This window comes from Macaca thibetana, chromosome 8, assembly GCF_024542745.1.
Source record: "Macaca thibetana thibetana isolate TM-01 chromosome 8, ASM2454274v1, whole genome shotgun sequence".
NCBI classification, from domain to species: domain Eukaryota; kingdom Metazoa; phylum Chordata; class Mammalia; order Primates; family Cercopithecidae; genus Macaca; species Macaca thibetana.
In genome coordinates this window covers 132,043,511-132,064,083 of record NC_065585.1, presented here as the reverse complement: position 1 = coordinate 132,064,083, position 20,573 = coordinate 132,043,511, and the positions used below count along the sequence as shown (strand labels likewise).

General features: G+C 44.9%; 1 long non-coding RNA gene across 4 annotated transcripts in view; it reads right to left on the bottom strand.

Annotated features, from left to right (window-relative positions):
* LOC126961466 (uncharacterized) overlaps positions 1 to 10,641 on the bottom strand; it is a 151,928-nt gene extending 141,287 nt beyond the window's left edge. For 2 of the 4 annotated variants that reach the window (XR_007728310.1, XR_007728312.1), the window contains exons 1-3: positions 9,397 to 9,816; positions 2,988 to 3,097; positions 2,510 to 2,582 (exon numbers count right to left, since the gene is read on the bottom strand). This is a non-coding gene — a long non-coding RNA (uncharacterized LOC126961466). Of the gene's footprint in view, positions 1 to 2,509; positions 2,583 to 2,987; positions 3,098 to 9,396; positions 9,817 to 10,280 lie in introns of those variants that run through there. The other 2 variants (XR_007728311.1, XR_007728309.1) reach the window with 2 other exon arrangements.
* Between the last annotated feature and the right edge of the window lie 9,932 nt (positions 10,642 to 20,573).

Here is a 20,573-nt window from a genome sequence, read left to right as displayed (position 1 = left end):
GTCTTCACACTTTCAAAGTCCCTTCTATTTGGTAGGGTTGCTTTTTTTTTTTTTTTTTTTTTTTTTTAAAAAAATCATTGCATATTAGCAAAGGTAAAATCTACCATGCAAGAAAAGGAACAATCATGAAAGGAGAAAGGCCTTCTCGAGGGAGAGCTGCTTATTAGATCTTTGGAAGGTCCAGAAGGCCATTTGCCTGAAGCCAGGACTTATACTATTAGCATGGTGGGCACATCCGGGGCCTACCCTGCGTAAATATCAGGGTGCCATTTTTACATTTATTTTTACATATGTGTGTGTCTTGTTTCAGGGTGCCCATGGTGCAAGAGAACACAGCTGAGAATCAATAGGATAATATGTCCAGGGCCTGCTAGTGATGAATGTGGGTGTTTTGGCCCATCTGGGCTGCCACAACAAAGTACCCCATAGACTGGGTGACATGCAAACAACAGAAGTTTATTTCTCCCAGTTCTGGAGTGTGGAAGCCCAAGATCAAGGTGTCAGCATGGTCAGGTTCTGGTGAGGGTCCTTTCCAGGTTGCACACTGCAGACTTCTTGTATCCTCAAGTGGTGGAATGAGGGCAAGAGAGAGCTCTGGGGTCCCTTTTATAAGAGCACCAATCCTATTCCTGAGAACTCCACCCTCATTACCTCCCAATGGCTTTACTTCCTAATCCCATTGCATAGTAGGTTAGGGTTTCAGCATATGAATTTTGCAAGGACACTAACATTCAGTCCATTGCACTGAGTATTTTTGCTTCTTCAAAATGACTCCATTGTTGCAACCTATAATTGTGTATCTGTCTTGAGGCTAAAAGAGCAGGTCTTAGAGCTGGGATCTCCAGCTTCCCGGAATCCTGGGCCCCTCTACCGACCTCTCTAATACTTCCCCTCTAGGAGCACTTACTTACAGAACATTGAGTCTCTGCTCACTGTCTCCTGAATCTATTTCTGCTCCTTCTTCTTTGAACTCCTCACTAGCCCCAGGGGCCAGGTATCCCATCCAGATATCATCCCCAGCTGCAGATATCTGAGAAACTCTGCAGTCACTCTCTCCCTCAGGGCTAAAGTCTTCACTTCCAATAGGTCTTCAATCACCATGGTTTCCAATCTCACTCTTCTTCTGGGTGTGCAGAGCATGGCTTCCCATTACTTTCAAAGGGAAGTGCAAATGTCTTATGCAAATTTACTGTATTAGTTTGTTCTCACACTGCTAATAAAGACATATCTGAGACTGGGTAATTTATAAGGGAAAAGAGGTTTAACGGACTCACAGCTCTACATGGGTGAGGAGGCCTCACAATCATGGCAGAAGGAGAAGCAAAGGCATGTCTTACATGGTGGCAGGCAAGAGAGAAGTGCCAAGCAAAATGGGGGAAAACCCCTTCTAAAACTTATAAAACCATCAGATCTTGTGAAAACTCACTCACTATCATGAGAACAGTGGCATGGGAGTAATCGCCCCCATGATTCAATTATCTCCCACTGTGTCCCTCCCACAACAGTGGGAATTATGGGAACTACAATTCAAGATGATATTTGGGTGGGGCACAGTCAAACCATATCACTTACCAAGGCCTTACATGATCTAGTCTGTGTCTTCCTGTTTGACTTAATTTTTCCCCTTATTCACCTCTTTGCTTATCAAATCCAGCCACATTGTTCTCTTTCCCGTCCTTCAAACTCATCCAGGTTCATTCCCACTTTAGGGTTTTGTACGTGTTCTGGTCTCTCTACTCAGTATACTCTGCCCACGAAAATTGGCATGCTGGCTTCTTCTTGTCATTCAGATCTTTGTTTAAATGTCATATTCCCAGAGCTAATTCCTTGAGCATTTCTAAAATAGCCCTTCCCTCTCAGTCACTTACATCTTATACAGCTAATTGTCTTCAGACCTTTAAGATCATTGACAATGATTGATGCTATATGAGCTATCTTTTTTCCTCCAATAGTGGAATACGGATTCTATGAGTAGAAACTTTGACACTTTCCCTGCTATATCCCTAACACTATGGAATATATATGGCACTTGATGGTTGCTCTATAAACACTTGTTAGATGACTCAATGAATGAACAAACTAGAAATATTTGTTATGGACTATAAGAGGTTGCCAGTGAACTTCACCTTGCAAACCTCATAGTCGTTAGTATTGGCCCTAGAAGTCTCATCAGGATCCCATGCCCAACCATAGAAGGCCATAGTGTTGGGTCTGGGCTGGGTTGCAGTGTCCCAGTCACCTAGGCTTTGTGGTGCTTAGCTGTGGCTAGTAGAACAAGGTACCAAGGGTGAGCCAAGAAGCAACCTCCAAAACTTATCAGAAAGTCCAACCTGGCCGCTGCTTCTTGTAGGATAGGCAAAGTGTGAAGATCTTGATATGAAGCATAGGATATAAACTGGGGAAACCAAACCAGAGTTCCAGCCTGGAGGAATTCCCAGAGCCATGGGAACATGGTTGTAGAAAGCCCCTATAGTTTTGGGTGAGCTGGTGAAGGAGCAGTTAGACTTACTTGGTTCAGGCACACAATGATCTTCAGTCCTTCTCTTGAAGGCATGAGCTGGCTGCAGTTGCACTTTGCTCTGCTGGAGAGGAGCTAATGTCAGAGACTGACAATGGGTCAAGGGCTGGGTGGAGAGTATTCATTGCTGATTAAGTATTTCTTGATACTGAATGAGAGTAGATTTAGTGGAGGGGAAGGGAAGACCACAGAAAGACCACCAAAGAGATTATTTTACAGTCCAGAAAAGAGAGGACAAGAGCTAGTGATGGCAGAAGGGAGGAAGAGAAAGAGATTCATGCAAGAGAATTACTAATGCAAAATGTGTAAAACGTAAATTCAATCAGATTAGGCCAATGGAATAAGGAAAAAGAAAGACGCCATGAAGCCCAGGAGGACCTGAGCATGCTCAGCATTGTAGAGGGTGTTGTGTGCCTTGATTAAGTGAAAGACAGCAAGAGGCACGCGAGGGCAGGGAAATGTGCTTTACCTCTGGACAGGCTGATGTGACCAGCTCATTGGGACTCCAGAGAGATTTTTTCCAAAAGTAGCTGGAAATACAGGCCTACAGCACAAAAGCCCTAGGAGCCAGGTGAATGCCTGGAAGAATAGAAGGAATTACATTATTTAAAGTAAAATGGGCCAGGCATGGTGGCTCATGCTTATAATCCCAGCACTTTGGGAGGCCAAGGTGGGCGGATCACTTGAGGTCAGGAGTTCAAGACCAGCCTGGCCAACACGGGGAGACCCCATCTCTACTAAAAATACAAAATTTAGCCGGGTGTGGCGTGCCTGTAATCCCAGCTACTCCAGAGGCTGAGGCAGGAGAATCACTTGAACTGGGGAGACGGAGGTTGCAGTGAGTTGAGATGGCTCCACTGCACTCCAGCCTGAGTGACAGAGCAAGACTCCGTCTCTAAACAAAACAAAATAAAACAAGCAAACAAACAAAAAGTAAAATGGGGCTTTTGAAAGTAACCAAGAATTCTAGTGGAGGGAGGGGAAGCCAGGAGGACATTTTTAACTTGAATAAAAACTAATGCTAATGAAGGGAAAGCTTGAAGCTGGAGGATGGTTTCTTATTCAAATGCAGTTTCGGATTGAATGATTTAAACTGTAGCATGTGATTTCAGAAATCAGCTGTCTTTTTGCTTTACAAAGAGAACTCAGGAGTGTCGTGAGAGTCAGAAGCCTAGGAACCAAACCCCCAAAGGGGCCAGACCAGGAAAACCTAGCTCTCCCCAGTACAAAGGGGAAAGCGCTCCTGTTCACTGCTGCCTTCTGCACCACAACCACCTGTGAGGAGCACTCCGTGCAGGTAATTCTGAAAGCGCCATACGAAAGAGAGAATCACATGTTATTAATCATAAATGCGAAAGCAAAAACAAATGACGGTTTCTCCTTGCCTTCAAATGAAGACAACCAAAAGCATCAGAGGTGAAAACAAGACAGACACGACATGAAGATTGAAAACCAGATTATATCCTAGGGAGCACGCATAAAATTAAGAAAATAATTACTGACTATGAGACGCAGATCATAGAATAAAAGGAGTCCCAAAAGAACCTTCCTTCCACAATAGAAACAAACAACAACTTAAAAATGTGAAGAAAGTGGGTCGGACACAGTGGCTCATGCCTATAATCCTAGCACTTTGGGAGGCTGAGGCGGGCAGATCACTTGAACTTAGGAGTTTGAGACCAGCCTGGGAAACATCTCTATTAAAAATACAAGGTTAGCCTGGTGTGGTGGTGGGTGCCTGTAATCCCAGCTACTCGGGAGGCTGAGGCAGGAGAATTGCTTGAACCCAGGAGATGGAGGTTGCAGTGAGCCGAGATCACACCACTGCACTTCCAGCCTAGGCAACAGAGTGAGACTCCGTCTCAAAAATAAAATGAATAGAATAGAATAGAATAGAATAGAATAGAATAGAATAGAATAGTGATATTTCATAAGCTGGTGTTACATCAATGAGAGAATATTATCAAGGTAGCCTTGGGTCCTTCTCCCTGAGTTCTTACAAGAAGCCCCAGGTCAGGGTTACAAATATCAAGCAAAGGGAATACTAGGGAGGTAGGGTAAGGCTACGAGTCAGGGCTGATGGTAAAAAGATGGTCATGTAGAGCGAGGCAGGTGGGAAGTAGGGCAGGTCTTAGCTAAGAACTTCAGAGGAAGCCTCTCAGATCAGACCCAAGGCTACAGGGTAAGAATCGACTGCAGAGACGGGAGCTGCTGGCTTTCCGAGACTGCAGCTTCTGGTGCTGCCTCTTGGACTAGTTCCCACATTACAGGTTACCTACAGCTTCCCCCAGAAAAGAACATTTTCCTTTTGAAATATAGGACAAAGACTATTTCTTGGAGGGCCTCCAGGCAATGTGGACCAGGAAATAGGAGATTTGCTGGTCAAATCAACCTTGAGAAAGGCTGGATTCAAATAACCTTCTTTGATTTCTCGGTGACCATTGAATTCTCAGTATATGAAAGGCCCTCCAAAGTCCTGCTTTTATTTATTTATTTATTTATTTAGAGACAGAATCTTGCTCTGTCACCCAGGTTGGAGTGCAGTGGCGTGATCTCGGCTCACTGCAACTTCCACTTCTTGGGTTCAAGTGAGTCTTCTGCCTCAGCCTCCCATGTAGCTGGGATTACTGGCACTCACCACCACATCAGGCTAATTTTTGTATTTTTAGTAGAGATGGGGTTTCACCATGTTGGCCAGTCTGGTCTTGAACTCCTGACCTTGTCAAGTAATCCCCCCGCATTGGCCTCCCAAAATGCTAGGATTACAGGTGTGAGCTACCACCCCCAGGCAAAAGTCCTGCTTCCACAAAACACACTTTATCTTCACTGCCTTGGGGTTATAATTTGTAACAATCACAATATTAGTCACGAAATTGGAGTTGGCTGATGTGATTGGCTATGCCCATCTCTTCTTACTTCCATATTTCTGCTTTAGAGTGAAGTTGAAGAGAGCAACTTTCTCAGAGGAGGGTATCTGAGCAATATGTATTCTGGCTACAGCCTCTCAGCACACCCATGGAAAGCTACAATACAAAGTATCAATCTGTTTGTAGAGCACTCTGTGTTTTACAAAGCACTTTACTACTATTTATCATATAATAAATATGTAAATATGGTGAATATGTAAATATATGTGCATAAAGTAAATGTGGAATATGACAGGAGTTGGAGGTAGCCGAGTCAATCGTATTCTAGAAGTGCAATAAAACAAGCTTGGTTCCTGCAAGGTGTCTGTCAGTTGGTTCCAGAAAGGTGAAGATTTGGGATAACTGGATCCCACTTTCTACAACAGTTTCCACCGGTTGAAAGCACACCTACGGCTTGCCCTGGGGATGTTTTCCCCACCATCCCTTCTCAAGGTTCATTTCTAATTACTTCAATACCCCTAGAGTGCTGAGTGAACAGGTTCATTTAAATGGGAAGACCTAAAACTCTTGTTTTTCAGCTCCTTGCTAAGGTACCTGATGATTATCCCATTGCCAACAGGGGCAAGTCCAAATGCCTTTACATCCCTTCACAACGTCATCCCCCATCACTTTCCCTGCACGCTGTGTTCCAGCTCCTTGGAACGGCCTCCCATTTCCTGAACAGGTTGCGCTTCCTCCGCTTCTCAACCCTCAACATACACACCCTGCATTCTGTTCCTGGTTGCCCTTCTTTCCTTTCTCTACCTGCAAAACCCTCCCCAGCTCCCCAGGGCAGAGCTAGTTGCTTCTTCCCCTGGATCCCAGGGCCCTTTCTTCCTAGGGGCCTCCAGTAGTGCCTAATGGCTTATAGATGATGCCCAGGAAACATTCATTGAGGGGAGGTCTCATGGAGCAGGAGACACATCTGCTCCCTCTTCACTTTCTGCCATTAGGAAAAGCTTCCAGAGGCCTCCTCCAAAACCCATGCAGGCACCGTGCTTCTTGCACAGTCTGAAGAACCATGAGCCATAATAAGCCTCTTTTCTATATGAATTACCCAGTCCTGGGTATTTCTTTATAGCAAGGCAAAATAGACTAATACAAGGCATATGTAAATTTTTTTAAAATGCTTTTCTAAAGGAGCGTAGATTAAATGAAGATGAGGCCTGACAGGAAGAATGGTTCATTTAGGGACTGTCTTTTACTGTAGTGTCTCCAAATTTGACATTAAGACACAGGAAAGCATGCCACCAATTGCCAGCAGTCAATCAAGAGTGGTGGGAAGAGGTAGGAGCCAGAGCTGGCACTGGCTGGCTGGGGATGGTGGGACAGGCCTAGGCAAGTGGCTGCCAAGTATAATCTCTTTGGGGGAAGAGATATGATATGGTTTGGAGGTTTGTCCCCTTCAAATCTTATGGTGACATGTGACCCCCCAATGTTGGAGGTGGGGCCTAGCAGGAGGTGTTTGGATTATGGGGGTGGACCCCTCATGAATGGCTTGGTTCCCTTGGTGATGAGTGAGTTCTCACTCTATTAGTTATTGATATTTGATTGTTAACAAGAACCTGGCACCTCCTCCCTCTCTCTCTTGCTCCCACTCTCACCATGTGACACGTCTGCTCCCTCTTCACTTTCTGCCATTAGGAAAAGCTTCCGGAGGCCTCCTCCAAAACCGATGCAGGCACCGTGCTTCTTGCACAGTCTGAAGAACCACGAGCCACAAAAAGCCTCTTTTCTATATGAATTACCCAGTCCTGGGTATTTCTTTATAGCAATGCAAAATAGACTAATCCAAGGCATATGTAATTTTTTAAAAAATGATTTTCTAAAGGAGCATAGATTTAATGAGGATGAGGCCTGACAGGAAGAATGGATTCAAAGTAAGCCACATTGAATAGTAGAGGGAGGAAGAGATGGGGCAAAGGACTGTGCCTGGGCCCCGCCTGCTGGCAGGGCAGAGATCCCACTGCGGTGCCAGGGGCGCTCCTTGTCTCAGGGACAGGGCAGGGCTGAGGAGCAGGCTGAAGTCCCCCCCCGCCCCCAACCTAACCTCCATGGTAAAGGCAGGGATTTGTAGCCAGGTCTCCTGGAAGGCAGTACATGATTTGCTACTGGTTTTTCACATATTTTCCCAATCATTTCCTCTTCATGTTTAACCTTCTATTATTTGACTAAAATCTCTAAGAAAAGCTTAGTTCCTTCTGAGCTCAGTCCGCCCTTGTTATCTTTTCTCAAAATTTCTGAACTCAAAGGGGTGGAAACCAGGTTTTCAGACATTCAGCTCAGCCAGGCAAACAGCCTCTAGTAATTCCAGGCAAGTGCAAAGACAAGCAGCAAATCGGGCAAACGGTAGAGGTTGCACCTGTTTTCTTTTTGAGAGTATCCTTATCAGAGAGCCAGAACTAGTCATTACATTGTGTTTGTTTGCTAATGTTGCTTTACCTTGCTGAGCTCAAAGTGCCCCCACGGACAAAAAAGATCACAGACCACTGCAATTATCAGGGACTGCGGAGTGTGTTTCGTTCCTCCCACCTCATTTCACAGGGTGGAAATTGATAGGGGGAAAGGGGAAATTCAGATTACAACAGACTTGATAGAATTCTTTTGCTGTTTTCCTCTAGACAACTCAGGCTCAGTTGAAGGTCCTTTTAAAAAGCCACCATTTTCTGATTTGCTCCTTCAGAAACAGGGCAGCAAATATAAGGATGGGAACCGAAGTGAGAAAGGCACTCTGAAACAGCGGACACAAAAGAAGAGCGATTGATGGACTGCCCAAGCTCGGGTAGATAATCCCACTCTGAACCAATCCTCGCATAGAGGAAACACCATAAAATATTGATCTATGATCTATATTGAATTGCCCATTCCTTCTTAAAATATACTAATGGACAGATGCAGCGATACAGGTACATATCTTAATTGCTAATCCCATAAACATGATTGAGCATCCACTCTGTACTAAATCCACAGAGATTAAAGTAAGGATATAAATATGTATAATGAGAAGAACAAACATTTATTGAGAGCTACAATGTTTCAGGTGCTGGATCAAGTTATAACCTTAATAGTAACTACGTTGAACCTTAATAGTAAGTACAATTGTTAGTCCATTTTATAGGTAAGGAAACGGAGACGAGGACGATGAAGTAGCTTGCCTGAGGTCACACAGCTGACAGGTGACAGTGCTGAGATTCTGAATTAGTTTAGCCTGAGTTCCTAATCATTCTGCCCCAGTGACCTCCATGAGACTAGATCCCTGGAACCTGTAGTAAAATGGGTGGCGCATAACCGAACCGAGTGCCAGTACCACGTGATAAAAACTTCAAATGGGAAAAGGGAAGATGGGATAAAGAACAGGGAGATTTGCTAAATGATACAAAATTACAGCTGGATAGGAGGCATAAGGGCTCTTGTTCTATGACACTGTAGGATGACTGCAGTTTATAGTAACATATACTTTCGAAGAACTAGAAGGAGGATCTTGAAAGTTTCTAACACAAAGAAATGATAATGTTTGATGTGACAGATATGCCAATTACCCCGATCTTATCACCATACCTTCTATGTATCAAAAGTTCACTGTGCACCCCATACATCTGTGCAATTATTATTTGTCAATAAAATAAAATAAAATAAAAAGGATTCCAAATGGGAAAAAAGAAAGAAAGAATTCACAGGGAAGGTAATGCTAGAGCAGGCGCTTAAGGAATGAGGGAGGAGGCCGGGTGAGGTGGCTCATGCCCGTAATCCTAACGCTTAGGGAGGCTGAGGTGTGAGGATTACGTGAGCCAAGGGGATCGAGACCAGTCTGGATAACATAACAAGACTCCGTCTCTATTTTTAATATATATTTATATTATAAAATTTTTTTTTTAAAGAAAAAGAATAAGGGAGGAGATGTCCATTTGGAAACGAGCGGAGGAGAGGAAGCGCGCCTTAGGAATGCGGTTGAGATAACTAGGAACATCGTACCTGATGCTGTAGAAGAATCGAATGGTGCCAGGGTCAGACAAAACGTACCCCGGGGGCTCAGATGGTGGCCTCAATCCAGCTGAAGAGGAGACCAATCTCCATGCAGTCAGGATGAAGAGCTGTAGACCACAGGGTGAAAATTGCTGTTGGCCATCCGAGCTCAACCCTCATGGAGACTGGCGCACCGCTGCCCTCTCAGGTCACCAGCTGGACGCTGCCCTGGAGTAGACTGCATGGGAGGGTTGTGCAGGGTAGGGACACAGCCAAATGGAGCTGCCAAGAACCAGAGAAATTACTGAAGACGGTGTCAAGTCCTCTGAAACAGTCTCCTTTCCATAGCCTCTGGCTTCATCCAGCCTCACCCTTGGCGATCAGCACGTGCTGCAGACACGGGATCTGCAAGAAACGCAAAAGGTATCAAAGAAAAGGCTGGTTCCACGTGATATTGATGCCCAAGCATCTACCAAAGTCAACTTTCTGTTTTTTGCTCTGTGCTTGCTTAGGCAGGTCCTCAAGTTTGAAAGACCAAAAATCATGGCTAACACATGGACGTCAGCCAGCCTGAGCGGCCCTAGCACCTCCGCTAATACTCGCTGGCCTTCTTAGAGAGGCATCCCTTTTCTCTTTTGCACACCTTAGATTTTCTCTTTTTCCATTTCCCACTCTAATTCTCTCTGAGGTTCCCTGTTCCTTTCCCTTTCTTCTTCCTCATTCCTCCATCAGTCTCTGGTGGACCTGCCCCATGGCTGGCAGCTCTGGGGCCAGAAAGTGGCCAGTTCTGGTTTTCCAGGCCCGCTTTGGAAGAGTGGCATCCCCTTGTGATCACGGACTACCTGCACCTGGATCCCCCAGAGAGCTGGGAAAATGCAGAGCCCTGGGCCCACCTCCAATCTGCTGAAATAGGCTTGCTGAACTGGAAGCTACGCCTCCAACAAGTCTTCTGGATCAGGTTTTGCTCACTAAGGTTTGAGACCCTCTGCTCTGGAGACAAAGGCCCTGGAAAGTTTGATCTCTCATCTCTCTCTCTGCTTCCCCCATTAACCCTTCTCTAAAAAATGGAGAAGCTGAGCTGAAGGCACAGCATCGAGCTTTTCCTTCCCTTTTGTCTTCTGTCTAGACGTCTTTCTCCTCTACTGGATGGTGAATCCCTAAGGATGGGAGTTGTGTTCTACTCAACTCTGGAACCCCAGGGTTCCCATGATGTCTGGGTCACCATGGACACTTAGAAATGTTTGTTGAATGAATAAATTGTTGATGCCCTCCCTCCCCCCTCCCTTCTCTCCTCCTCCTCCCCTTTTCTGTTCCTCTTTCTCTTGGGATCCCCTTGGCCTTGGGCACAAAACCCAAATGTTTTAACAGATTGTTAATGTTTAAAGGGAGACAGGTGGGCACAAGCAGGGCAATGGCAGGTTGCTCAATGGACAAACAAATCCACCTTCTTCTGTTGTCTCCTAAGCCAACAGGAAGCAGCCAGAAGACGGTCAGACGGTCACTCACCCGGCAAGGGCTCGGGACTGCTGTCCTGCCTGCCCCACGCAGCAGTTGCACAACCTTGCTGCAACGATCTGAGCTATAAATAGTCTTTACTGAGAAGCCCCAATCTGGGATTGGACAGGCCCGAGGAGTGGCCTTTATTTGTTGCCCCTTTAAACCAGTGGAGAAAACCATTTTTTGAAAGTCTCACTTATAGACTCTAAGCCTGGGGCAAAGTATTCCATGTTCTCCTTTGAGTTCAGCCTGGGGTCTCATTCTGTGACTGCATTTAGAGTGTCCATGTGGCTCTTTCTCCTTCTCCTTACTGTGACAATGTGTGACCCAGCTCCACTGATGGAACGATGCAAATAAAGATAATGATGATCATTCTTCACTAGATCTTCTTTTCCCCCCATTCCTGTCACTCCTATTCTTGTCTAGTCTTTTATCTCTTGTATATGGGCCTGTCAGAGCCTTGCCCGTTGATTGGTGACTCTTATCTCCATCTTGTCTATAAGACCGATTCTCCTGAACACTCGGGTTTTTTTTCATGTTTTTCCCCTGTTCAGAGTCTTTCAGTGGCTTCCCCTTACTTATAACAGCAGTCTACAATTCTCAAAGGGGCTCCTGTTCTTAATGTCATGTGTTTTGTTTGTTTGTGTGTCTGAGACAGAGGCTTGCTCTGTTGCTCAGGCTGGAGTGCAGTGGAGCGATCTCGGCTCACTGCAACCTCCGCCTCCTGGGTTCCAGCGATTCTCCTGCCCCAGCCTCTCAAGTAGCTGGGACTACAGGTGCCCACCACCATGCCCGGCTAATTTTTGTATTTTTTAGTAAAGACGGGGTTTCACTATATTGGCCAGGCTGGTCTTGAACTCCTGACCTGGTGATCCACCTGCTTTGGCCTCCCAAAGTGCTGTGATTACAGTCGTGAGCCACTGCACCCGGCCAATGTATGTATTTATTTATAAATTAAATATGTGTGCTACTGTCAGTTTGTAGAAAATATTAGAAAAGCTTACTTTCATTGTTAATTTTTGACAAACCATAAATAGTAGTTCTAATACTTTCTCCCTGACGGCCAGTGGATCATTATGAATACCCCACAATGGATATCACTGAAGATAGCATTGAATCATTTCGCTGGGATATCAAAGGCTTCCAATATCTAGTTTCAGGCCATTTCTCCATTGTCTCAACATTTCTTAGAGATGACTATGGCCAGGCACAAGGCTAGGCTCAGGAGGTAACAATGAGTACTTACCCCCCCCTGCATATCAGGAGCTCACAGACTGGTAGAGGAGATAAAAGGTAACTTTTGGAGAGTCCTACGTATCATTAGAAAAGTTTGCATAAGGCATGAAGAAAGAACAGTGGAAAGAAATGGCAGCCTGTGTGAATCCAGAAAGGCTTCACGGACAACTATTTGAGCGGGGTCTTGAAGCATGAGTATTTCACCAAGTCACAAAAAGGACAAAGGGCCTTCTGGGCACAGGCAAAGGCACAAAGGTAAAAGAAGAGCTTGGTACACCAGGGAAGGGAGAAGCTGTTCACAGAGGCTGATGGGGCCTGGAGGAGAGGGATGGAAGATCAGGACTATAAAGGGAGGTTGAGACCAAATCATGGAGGACCGTATCTGCCATACCAATAAGACTGGCTTGTATCCTGAAGTTAGTGGGAGTCATGGATGTTGTGACAAGCTACATTCTTTCCTAAATCTGACTTTTCCTGACCTCCCTGCAGGAGTAACAGACTTTATATAAAGTAGGAAGAAGAAAATCAGCATTTTCCCCAGGGCTCCCATGAAGCTGATAGTCTGGGCTGCTCAGGAGGCCCCACACCAAGGGCCACAGCCTCAAGACAGTAGGACATGCCCCTCCCCAAAGTCTAAGGGCAAGGTCAAGAGCATCCAGTGTTCGAACTAAAACTAAGAAAAACCCTCACCCTACGACTGGGACTAGTCGTCATTGGAAAAGCTTTTCAGGGGTCCCTAGAAGTTGACTTTGTGATGAGATGAAGACATATCTCTTGTACATTGTCAGGCATAAATCAACCCAAACTCTAGTAAAAGAACAAAGTTGCAAAATATAACACAATGACAGATGCCTGTAGTTTAATGAAACCAAGATTGGAGGGTAAGAATTTTTCATCTCTGGCTCGCCATAGTTTCAGAGTGGGAGACACGGCTATCCATCTTCTCTCTTTATCACACTTTTACTAAGAAATTGATGTTTATACAGTGTTCCCAGAGAAGCCATTTATCTTTTAAGTTCATTAGCATGTCCAATTCCTCTTCTAAAAAGCTTCACCTCAAAAATCTTCGTAGAAGGGTTTTCATTCATTTAATCAACCTTTATTATGTGCCTAATGGTTGCCACGCACTGCTCCTGGCTAAGTTTTTGCTTCTAAAGTATTTCCCTTCATCTGTGAAGTAGTGCAGATGACCACTGTCTTCCTGATGGGGACTTGCAGTTTTGCCCAGAAGGGATGCTAGACAGACCCTGAGCTGTCTGCTCTGTCCGTCCTGTGAACAGGGCCAGGCATTTGTAAGCTCCTTGGGTCATGTTTGGAGGTGTGGTCTGTGTTGGAGGACTAGCGCCTTCCTCTGTGAGATAGAGTTGTCCTCTGTGCTGTGCTGAAACAGCAGCCTTGAGCTTTTAGCCTAATGTGCTAACAAAATGAGATAATCATCCAGAAAGAAAACGTTAGACTGAATTAGAAATGATAGAGATCCTCGTCTTGACAGGGACAAGACTGTTAGAGATTATAAGAATGAAATTACAGGCCTGACATGCAGCTGTGTAGGGATGGGGCCAGCAAGGTACTGACAACCTGGGCAACAGCAGGGTGTCATAGAAGATGGACTGGACAGCCGGGCACCGTGGCTCATTCCTGTAGTTCCAGCACTTTGGGAGGCTGAAGCAGGTGGATCACAAGGTCAGGAGTTCCAGACCATCCTGACCAACACGATGAAACCCTGTCTCTACTAAAACTACAAAAATCAGCTGGGCGTGGTGGTGAGCGCCTGTAATCCCAGTTACTCAGGACGCTGAGGCAGGAGAATCGCTGGAACCCAGGAGGCAGAGGTTGCAGTAAGCTGAGATCAAACCACTGCACTCCAGCCTGGGCGACAGAGCAAGACTCCGTTTCAAAAAATAAATAAATAAATAAGATGGACTGAACTCAAAGTCAGAGACTGGAGCGCCAGCCTCAGCTCTGAAAATCAGCCATCTCCTTGAAATGCTCATACCCTTTCTGTCTCTCCATATACCCTTCTGTCAAAGGAGGATACTAAGTGTTTCTAGCTAAGACCTTGATTCTAAAGTGTTGCATTTATTTCATCATATTTCCACACTCGTCAACAAAAGTAAGACAGATTAGGTCAGCACTTCCTCTTGTATGGGTATATCTGAAATCTAACTGCTTTCGTCACTGTAGATAAGTGTTACTGACCTGCCATTTTTCTTTGGAATTCCTTTGGAAGGGAAGAGAAATAAATAAACATTCTTTGTTATCAGCTGTTCTCATTAAGGGCTTCATTCTGTGGCTCCTCTGATATCTTAAATTGAAGAGTGAGGCTGGGAAAAGGAGCAAGAGACACGCAAAGGGGAAAAGGGATCTCACGGGAGAGACGAGAAACCAGAAACATTGGTCCACCTCATCAGGAAAGTTGACTTTAGTGTCTTGAGTACATTGTTTAAATATCTGTCACCACAATTCCCCTGTTTGCAAATGGCAGTGATAATGCCAACTTATCTCATTAGGGTGTTATGGGAGGAATAATAGTTTAAACACACAGTCAACAAAGTACTGTCGGAATGCTCATTGTCACCAGTAACATGAATTGGTTTTTACATGGGCAGTAGTGACCCCCAAATGAAGATCCTTGTCCCATTCTCCCTGAGAAGGAGGCCATGCAGGAGCTATGCCCAGGCAGCACTGCCCAGGTAGGCAAGATTGTCTGCCCATGGTTTCATTTCTATAAGGCCCCAATGAACCTCTTAGGAGTGACAACCAGCCAAGCTGAGGCTGAAGGCTGGCCTCTAGTTTTAAGACTACTAAGCAAGTCAGAGTAGATGCTGTTTTGCCCAGGAGGGATGCCAGGCAGACTCTGAGCCACCTCTGGATGATTGTTCATTTGGTTAGGCGAGGCAATGAAGAATTCAGTGAATGGCAAAATAGTCTAGGCATACTCAAACAAGATGGCCCATGGGCTGGGGTTCAGATAATTACATGAGTGGGGACCACAAGTCTGAAAAAACATGTATATGTATATTCCTTTCTAGTTATGTATGATTCATATATTATGTATTTTAAATGTTTATTTAGATTTAGACTTATCACAACTGCTGACCCTACCTCCAGTCCTCACCTCTGATTTGCTCTGAGCAGAGGTTGGCAAACTATAACCTGCGTGCCAAATCCAGCCTGTGGTCTGTTTTTGTGTGACCCAAGAGCTGAGAATTCATTTTACATTTTTCAAGGGTTGTAAAACACACAGACAGGAATATGCAACAGAGGCCTGGCCTGATGCAGTGCAAAAAGCCTCAAATAATTTACTACCTGGAACTTTGCATAAAAGTTTGCCAACATCTAGCCTTGAGGACTTACTGGCCTCTTGTGTATGACATGATTTATGATTGCTTTCTCATTTCATCCTTACAGCCATCCTGGAAGGGGGGTAGGACAGCTGCTATTATGTCCATTTTTAAGTTGAGGAAACAGAAGGCCAGAACAGTTACATAACTGCTCGAGGTCACATTCACAGTGGCAAGGCTGGGAATAGACCCATGGCCTTCGAATTCCCCATCCAGAACTCTTATCAGTAGATCACAGAGAGAATGACTGACCCAGCTCTTCTGTACCAGAGGAAGGTTGAACTCAGTCCAAACGGATTCGAGGGCATTGAGTCTGTCTACTCTTTCTTAGCAGGCAGCCCATTGGGGGAAAGTCACGAAGAGGATTTGGAAATTCTAGCAATGTTTAACTAGTCTTATTACAGACTTAGGCAAGGCAGGCAACAAAAGTTCACATATTACCCTGAACTGATGTCTCAACTGTCCAAGCTGACAGTAGCCCCCGCCCTCTATCCTGCAGAGGAACCCCCGAAGACAGTGGCAATGCATTTGTAGCAAAGGGCTGCTCGCACCCCTGGGCTGTCTGCACTCCTAGTTCAGAATTCAACCCCCTCTGCCCCAGGGAGTGCTGCAGGGAGCTGCCGGAGTGCATGAATGCCCACATTATCCAATGCCCCGGCCCGTCGGCAGCTTCCCGGCCACAGACCCGGGCGGACCGCGGGCGGCTGGCGTGGCCTGCTGTGTCCCTGACATAAACAGCCCACAGCTGAGTAGCAGCTTGTTCTCATCCCCACCCTAAGCAAGGTCTCCCCGAACCCAGGCCTCCCTGCTGCCCCAGGGCTGAAGAGGGGCTTTGTGCCTGTAATTCAGACCAGCTTCTGCCTAACCCCCTTAACTGCTACCAAGCAGCGACCTGGAATAAAGATGTGCATGGGGTTCGTCCCCAAGTCTTCCCCAGGCAGGCAGGGCTGGGGGCCGCCAAGACCCAGGCCTGTCTGCCTGTCAGAAATGATTTAGGGAGCTTTGATAGAATGGTAGGAGGCTGGGCAGGGTGAGTTTAGAGTTTAGAGGCGCTTCTAAGAACTTACAAATCCAAGTCCTCAAATATCTTCCTTTTGGCTCAGTGTGGAGTGAGACTGTCATTCTTAGAGATTGACCTCTAAGAAACGAACACAGAGTCATTACTAATTTCATCATATCAGTAAGTTAGTAATTTAGCCCTTACTAGGCAGAGACCTGGACCCTATGGAGGAACCACAGAGAGGGGAAAAGGAGGAAGACAGGCAAGAGTGGGGCCCCTCCGAGGCAGGGTCCCTGCACACCAAGCCCATAGTGCGAGAGTGCTGAGAATCCGGGCCAGCAGGTGTCAACAAAGGGACTCAGTGGGGATGAGGGCACAGCAGTATAAGGTCTTGCTGCCTTTGTAATTCTTCCTCATCTTCACTCTTCCCACAGCAGCTCAAACATAAGGAAGTCTTCTTGCTGTGTTCTCACTGCCATCTTCTCATCTCCACCCACCACGGCTTCCCCATCCTCTGTCTTCCACTGTCCCAGAGAACCTTTGCAACCTGGTTCCAAACTAGCAACTCTCATCTGAAAGATCACATGGATCTGCAGCTCCTTATGCAAGTCTTGGCCCTGCCTTGTGCTTTTTATGGCCCTTATTTGTTTCTACCTTGAATTCCAATTTTTGGAGACCTGTCCTATTTCCATCATGAGACTGTGGGCAACTTGAAGGAGAGGCCTGTCTGATTCAGCCACAGCATCAAGCACAGTCCTTTGCCCACAGGTGAACCTGTAATAAATATCAAGCCATTTTAGTATTTCCTCATGATTCTTCCAGCCAGATGCTAAGAAAAACTTTAAAAACCCTAGGGAAGGGCCAACTGGGATCTTTACAGCTGCTCTAATCTAAGAGGGATTCTTTTCATGCTCAGAATTTTAAAAAATTTAATGTTTTTCAGGACACCAGGTTGCATCAGACACTAATAGAGATTTCCAAACTCCTGAGCAATCACCCATTCAACACTTCTGCCAATATAAACATGTCCAATGATGGGGGAGAAGAGACAGACCTCTTTTTCTTTCAAAGTCATTCATATGTAAAGATCGATTGGGATTTATAGAAGACAATTCTTACCAAGGGGCTCACTAGGCTTTAGTTCTGAAATCACATTTTTCCTTTGCAATCACATTTTTTGTAGGTCTCTTATTAGACCTGCCAAGACGGGCAATCTGCTGTGTCTGCTTATTTGCTGAATCACTGCTGATGTAAACTCAGCAAACAGCAACAAAAAGCTGTTTTAATGAGATTTTAAAGTTCAGCTGTGAAAATTGAAAGTCACCCAATATCAAACCACCCAACCACCTGAGAATATTGCACTGAAATGTTCTTGTCGCTCACAGCAATTCTATTTCTGACTAGCCAGTTTACAGGAGCAGAAGGGAGCGAGGCAGGGAGGATAAGAAGCAGTTACCCAGGGACAATTTTGGGAGAATCAAATAGAGAATGTTTGCAAAGGGCCCGGCATAGGACCTGGGGTCAAATAGATGCTCAATAAATATTGGTTGTCCATTCTGCGGGCTTCTTTTAGATCTCATATGAGTAGGGTTCACTGTGGTGCACAGTATTCTTCAGTATAAAATCTGGACTTTGAATGCATTCATCTCTTTGAATAATTAAACAAATGCAGTCACTCACACACTTAAAGGCCATGATGAGAGTGTGTTACAAATCGAGAGTTATAATTAATCTAATTCTATGCACCTGAGGTCAATTAAAAACAAAAATATGAATGAGCCTATCTTTTATGGTTTCAATCAATCACATAGGCCCCTACTTGTCCGAGGAAGTCAAGTATCTCCCTCTGGGGGCCTCCACGTCTCATTCAAGAAAATACTCTTCCATTCCAGGCTGGCTCAGTACAAAGGGGCTGACGATCAGTTCTGGCTTCAAGGCCAGGCATCTGGAAACAGAACACTGTTAGTAGTTAACTGTGTCTCTCGCATAGCTGTGCCACACAGTATTGCAGATGAAGCTTCATGTGATCAGTCCCTGGACGCTTGCCCTCTCTGTGGCAATGCTCTGGGTTTCTTCCCAGGCCAAGTGGTGTTCGGCTCCTGAGCTCAGATATGCAGCCTCCAGCAGCAGCCGCATGATGTGCAGAAACAAATCTTCCCTCAAGTTCAGGGACTGTCAGGCCAGGGATTGAAAGTCACATGGCTATACAGCAAGGCAGATAACAGAAATGAGCAAAGAAGAAGAATACACTTTATTCTTTATTATTATTATTTTGAGACAGAATCTCACTCTGTCATGCAGGCTGGAGTGCACTGGCACCATCATAGCTCACTGCAGCCTTGAACTCCTGGGCTCAAGCAATCCTCCCACCTTAGCCTCCCGAGTAGCTGGGACCACAGGCGTGTACCACCATGCTCAACTAATTTTTAAAATATTTTATAGAGATGGGGCCTTGTCATGTCATCCAGGCTGGTCTCAAACTCTTGGGCTCAAGCAATCCTCCTGCCTTAACCTCCCAAAGTGCTGGGAATATAGTCACGGGCCACCACACCCAGCCAGATTTATTTTTTTATTGAACTTTAATGTTAGCAGGTTATATGTAAATACACGTAATATTGACTACATTTTCTATGTATAAAATGCAAGTAGAGAATAAGGAACGCTTAATAAATATACTTTTAAAATAATTCATTTCTTCTTTAATATAACTCTGGAAACCAGGCATTGCTGTTTCTAGATCAAAATGTCAACGTCTCTTCTTCTGTTTTGTATTCTGAACATGGATTTCTAGAAGAGATACACCTTTAGATTTCTGGGACTTCAATATAGTTATGTTAAATTTTTAGTACTATTTTTCCCTACAGTTCAAGCATATCAATTTATAGTGCTTCCTTTATCCTATCAAGATTAATTGAGGAAAGCAAACTCAACAATGTTATTTCATTAAGTTTGAAATACAATTTTTTGGAGTCTCGTCTTCAAATGGACAATTTTAAGAATATAGTTCCGTCTATCACTTTCATTTCTGGAAACTCATTCCAGTGTACTTAAGTGGGTCAGATAATTCTCCACGAAATGAGTTTCTCAGATGTAATTTCTTTAGAAATGAGTGGATTGCATCTTATATTTCTTAACTACAGCATCTAGGTATCTCACGCATGGACATACTTCAAAACAAATATTCCAAATGTTTGTTTCTGATGGCCTAGTCTTTGGTGAGTGGGCATGGAAATTTTTTCTTGGATCAATGAGCAAGTCAATTTATGTCAACAATTCAAAAAACTCTTTCTAGCCGGGCGCGGTGGTTCATGCCTGTAATCCCAGCACTTTAGGAGGCCGAGGCAGGCAGATGACTTGAAGTCAGGAGTTCAAGACCAGCCTGGCCAACATGGTGAAATCTTGTCTTTACTAAGAATACAAAAATGAACTGGGCGTGGTGGCACACGCTTGTGATCCCAGCTACTTGGGAGGCTAAGGCAGGAGAATCGCTTGAATCTGGGAGGCAGAGGTTGCAGTGAGCTGAGATTGCGCCACTGCACTCTGTCTGAACAAAACAAAATATCTTCCCAATTTTAAACCCCCTCGATGGATTACTCCCCAGACTCCATGAAATACAGCTGAATATGGTGTTCTGTTTCAAGAGGGGCATGAAAATCATTGTACTTTCAGCAGTTCAAAGCACAGAAGCATATACTCAGTGCTAATTGCAATGTCCCTGACATTTTCCAATTCTAACCTTTTAGCGCTAAGCAATTGCTAGTGAATAATGAATGGGCTGAAGTTCTATGTCCTTATAAATGTTGCCTTACTACATTTTCTAATAAGTCTGAAATTAACACTAACAGGTCACCTGTCACAGCCTGTCTGATACTGACTGGTCTACTGTCTGCTCAAACCATCAAGACTCTCCTGGCACCCCTAAATAGATCATTTCCTGATACTATATCTGTCATACTGATACATCCAAATGACCTCTTAGCCCATCGATCCTAATCAACTCCATGAACAAATATACTAACTTACCAGCTACAGCAAGAAAACACTAGTAATTATTTAACTTTCTTACGTAAGTTGTGCTGTGGATTCTTAGCCATACCTTCAACACACAG